The sequence below is a fragment of the Aedes aegypti genome, chromosome 2, assembly GCF_002204515.2.
Source record: "Aedes aegypti strain LVP_AGWG chromosome 2, AaegL5.0 Primary Assembly, whole genome shotgun sequence".
In the NCBI taxonomy this organism is placed as follows: Eukaryota; Metazoa; Arthropoda; class Insecta; order Diptera; family Culicidae; genus Aedes; species Aedes aegypti.
Window position 1 is genome coordinate 122,863,819 of NC_035108.1, and position 5,381 is coordinate 122,869,199.

The following is a 5,381-nucleotide window of genomic DNA, read 5'->3' on the forward strand; positions in this document are numbered from 1 at the left end:
GGCTGCGTACTTTCATACGTCTGATGATTGGTGCCCAGTGAGCGTGCCGTAGGGCGATTGAGCTGAATTTTTATCTTAGTTTTACTGAGCTGTATCGTTTTTGACTACACTGATAAAAAAATCCGTGTGTTTAAAATATAGAAATATTGTGCATCCGAGTAATCGCTGCAATGTCGCTCAACTTTCGCGTCGCTGGACTGATGAGCGCTTTGCAGTTTAGTGCTCCAGCGACGCATTGAAATATCCTGTATCGCTCGAGCACTAACATGAAAAGGTCGTCAGAGTCCAGCGACGTTTTGGTCACGCGAAGTAGTTGAGCGAAGTTTGTGTCCGTTCGTCATTATGTCTGCACTGACAATATAAGTAGTAGAACGATAGTGGCGCTGTTATCACAAAACAGAAATATTTTATTAATACTTACTATTGAAGTTTGTGATTGTTTAATTAGTGTTGAGAAGATGTTATTATGGTTAAAAAATTCGATTAGACGGTACTCATGCTGTCAGAGCGCGACAAACTAGATGTTGGTCACACGAACAGACGCGACATTAGCATTCTACAGCTAATGTTCCTACTGTTTAAAATTATGGATCGATTCATGAACGTCTATATCGATTTGTTGTGATTTTCTTACAAACTTCGTGTGTGTTACACATTCAATTCTCGAAAACTTATTCGAATAGTCTCAAGTCAAAAAAGTGAATAAACTTATTTTATTGATCCTACGTGTTTCGCAGACGAAATTTCACATGTTCCGCTCCTACTCAACTAGATTTTGCACTTTTAGAACGTTTAATTAATTTCAGGATTTACAAAACGACGAAAGTTTCGCTTTCGCTTCCCAAGTAACCATAAGCACTAATAATAAGCCCTTAATCAGCATCATAGATGCGTACATGCATTATAATAGCACCACAAATGCTTACACACCTTATAACAACACTTCCGCTGCATAGAAACCCTATTACAGCATTATTAATGCTTCTAAGCCTGATGCATACAGGCATTAAATAAGCTCTATATTGGCTTTATATTGGAATACAGGGCATGTTTAAATGCCATCCAGTGTTTTGACAGATATACCACGTGCTTTGTGTTTGCATATAGGGCCTGTTCACAAATTTCATAACGCTGAAGGGGGTGGGTGGGTGTCTTCGAAATGTTACAGCTCATACAAAATTTGTAGAATATCCATACAAAAAGCGTTATGAGGGGGTGGGTGGGTATCAAAAATGGTCATTTTCGGCGTTATGAAATTTGTGAATGAACCCATAGTGGTAAGAGGGAGTCAAACATAAATCTTCTCACTACTACAATTGTAGGTTTTATGACGGGGAAAAGTGATGGGTTTAATTGGTCACTTTTCTTTCCAATACTATTCATCTTATGTGGCCGTAGGAGCAAAGGAGCAGGACAACAACTCAACAATACGGGTGTCGCAGGTTCGAGACGCAAAATGAGGAATTTCATCATCATAAAACTGACGGCAAAGTCAGGGACACAGCAGTGGAAGACAGCGTAATGGGATTCGGAGTGAACAGCAGCAGCAATAAAGCACACGCGAGAACTACGTTTAGATTCGTTTAATAAACGATAATGAAAAACACAACTGATTGCGGGAAGCGCTACTTTAGGAATGAAACACGTTATTGTCTTTCTCCTCTCTCGTCTTGCAGTCGGCGCAAGGTAGGGGTGCACACGAAGGTGCGCACTGTTGAATGGGATGTGTGTAGTGGTAGACGATGTACATTTCCACACTCCTCCTCATCGGGTATCCGCTTCACACGTCGTCCACCATCCCGAGCATCTCGAAGAACTGCTTATGCTTCTGAGGGCCCAGAGGTTTTGTTAAGACGTCGGCCACCATAACTTCCGTTGAACAGTACACCAACTTGATCTCCTTCTTCTCGCTCAACTCGTGAATGAACTTCTCTTTGGTGTCGATGTGTTTTGACCGACGATTCGCTCTCTCTGTCTTCACGAACGCGAGACATCCCTGGTTATCCTCATTCATGACCGTTGGCTCGTTCTGGATCTCTCCTAAATCTCGCAGAAGCTGCCGCAACCAGATCATCTCTTGGCAGGCTTCGGAAAGCGCAACATACTCCGCCTCCATTGATGAGAGCGTTACGCACGACTGTCGGCGGCTAGCCCAGGATATTGCTCCGCCACCGAAGTAAAACACGGAACCGGAAGTTGATCGCCGGCTCTGGGGGTCTCCAGCCCAATCGGAGTCTGAATACCCGACCAATTGTTGGCTCAAATCTCCTCCTAATCGTAGGTAGCTCTCCTTCGTTATCTTCAAATAGCGCAATACGCGCTTGGCAGCGGTCCAATCCGCTTCGGTCGGCGTGGAAAACTTCCTGCCGAGAATCGCCGTTGCAGCCGCGATATCCGGCCGAGCTATGACTGACAGGTACAGTAATCCTCCAACCAAACTTCTGTACATGGTGACATCATCGAGCAACTTGCTGGTTTCCTGCGACTTTAAGTACCCCGGATCCATGGGACACTTTGCTGTCTTGGCTTGATCCATACCGTGTTTGTCCAACAACTTCTCAATGTATTGCTTCAGCCGAACCTGATACGCTCCGTCCTCGCGACGCACCTCCAGTCCAAGGAAGTGCCGGATCTCGCCCAGACTGGTGATTTCGAATTCCTTGGCAAGTCCTTCGTAAACACGCTTCACCTCCGCTTCTTCGCTCGATGCAAGCAGCATATCGTCGACATAAACTAACAGGAATACCTTCACATCACCATCTGTCTTCACGTATAGGCACTGGTCCGCTGACGATGCCTTGAATCCCAACTTGACCAGGACATCGTTGAGCTTTCTGTTCCAACAACGTGCCGATTGGCGCAACCCATAAATGCTGCGTTTGAGTCGGCAAACGAGCTCCTCCTGTCCGGTTGCTTTGAAGCCAGGTGGTTGGCGCATAAAAATCTCCTCATCTAACGTCCCGTTAAGGTATGCGGTCTTAACGTCTAGATGGCGGACCACTAGTTTCCGATTGGCAGCTACTGTCAAAAATGCTCGCAGTGTCGCTTGACGAGTAGCACCGGAACACCTGGTCATAATCGACCCCGAATTGTTGAGTGTATCCCTGCGCCACCACTCTCGCTTTGAACTTCACTACTTCGTCGACTTCGTTGCGTTTAAGCTTGAACACCCATTTGGATCCGACCAACTTGCGTCCTTTTGGCAACGGAACCAGATCCCAAGTACCATTGCGATGGTGGGAGTCCATTTCGTCGACCATAGCTTTTCGCCACTCCGGATGTTCAATTGCTTCTCGATAACTAACCGGCTCTTCGAAAGCACACGCCGCTATCCCCACGACGTAATCATCGTATCGCTTTGGTACTGCTCCAAGGTTCTTCCTTTTCGACCGTCGAGCTCCGCCAGTAGCACCTTCATCTTCATCTTCCGTGCTGGCAGTGTCGTACTGTTCTCCTTCGGTGTCGTCATCATCTTCACGATTCACAGGCTTCACAGGCGGCTTGATCGCTTCTTCAGGTTCGCTCCCTCCATTATCATTCTTGGTAACTGGAACCGAACATGGCAATTCCACAGATGACGTCCCATTACCGAGTTCGATGAAACGCGCATCCCGGCTGATGGTAATGGAATCCGTTTCTCGATCTACAAACCGATAGCCCTTGTGTTCCATCGAATAGCCTATGAAATGCAACTTTTTCGCCTTCGAGTCGAGCTTGCTCCACTAGGTTTCAGGGACATGGACGTAGGCTTCACTCCCAAACACCTTCAAATTCCCAAGGTCCGGTTTTCTACCCCACCACAGTTCGTAAGGGGTTTTCGCGACCGAACTAGAGGGCAGACGATTTTGCAGGTACGTGGCGGTTAGAACGGCTTCACCCCAGTACCGTTTCTCGAGTCCCGAATCAACGAGCATGCAGGTCGCCATCTCGTTGATCGACCGATTCTTCCGCTCTGCTACGCCGTTAGACTGGGGGGAATAAGGGGTGGTGAACTGCGGCTGAATTCCCTCGGACTTGTAGAAACTCCTCAGCTCCTTATTGTCGAACTCGCCCCAACCGTCCGAACGAATTACACGGGGCTTTCGTCCAAAGATATTATCCACCCAACGAACGTAATCGATGATATTCTGCGTGGCTTCCCATTTGTGCTTTATCAAAACGGTAACGGTGAATCGGCTGTAATCATCCACCAGGTGCATTACATACCGATTGCCGCTCGGCGTAGTTGTCTTCATCGGCCCACATAAGTCCGTATGGATAATGTCAAGGACCTGGTTCGCCTTCCTCTCGACAACAGCCGGAAATGGGGCTCTAGCGGCCTTTCCCTCCATACAACATTCGCAAATCAATCTTAGACCACAGTCACTCACCTTTATTCCGGTGGCAAGATTCTCCTTGAGAAGCCGCTCGGCAGCCGCCCAGTCGCGATGACCCAGACGACGGTGCCACTGATGCTGGCAGTCGGGTTTGTGCTGACCTACCGTTACCTGCATCGAACACTCAGCTTGACGAAGATGGTACAGACCACCGTAACGAACGCCCGTCGCTACAACAGATCCCTTCGAGTTGACCACTCGGCAGCCTTCATGGTTGAAGCACACTTCCAAATTCTTCTGCGCCAGCTTTTCCACAGAAATCAAGCTGGTCGACAAGCCCGGAACATATTTCACTTCACCAATGTCAATTCTGATCGGCTCTTCGTCACCGTCAATTCCGTACACCACACCACTGCCTTCGCCGAGAATTTGGGTTTTCTTCCCGTCGGCAAGGGTTATCCACCCGCCGGCAAATTCTCTCAGCGAGGCGAAAAACGATTTATCGTTTGTCATATGTGCACTTGCACCACTGTCGATTACCCACGATCGACTTTTATCATCACTCACGGTGAAGGCTATGCCTTTGCTGTCGCTCTGGACCACTTTTGCCTTCGCATTGTCACTTTTCTTCACAGGGTTTTCTTCTCTCTTCGAAGCTTGAAGCTTCCTGCAATTTCGCCGGAGGTGGCCAACCTTCTTACAGAAGTGGCAGACCCGGCTCTCCTTCTCCGAGTGACTTTCAGCAGACCGCATCGCCTTCTCCACTTTTCGCGCATTACCGGTTTCACGCTCTAGCCGTCGGTGATAATCGTCCATCAACCGCGATTTCACTACATCTAACGAGATGTCATCACCTGACCGGCTATCGAGAGCTGTCACGAGTCCATCAAAGGATGGGGGCAAGCTTCGAAGAAGCAAACAAATTTTCGTGTCCGAATCGAGAGTTGTTCCGGCGGCATCCAATCGATCAAACAATTCATCGATTTCAAGCAAATGATGCTCTAAATCACCGCGCTCCGGAAGGTTTGTCGAACACAGTTTCTTTAATAACGAAACGCGCACCGA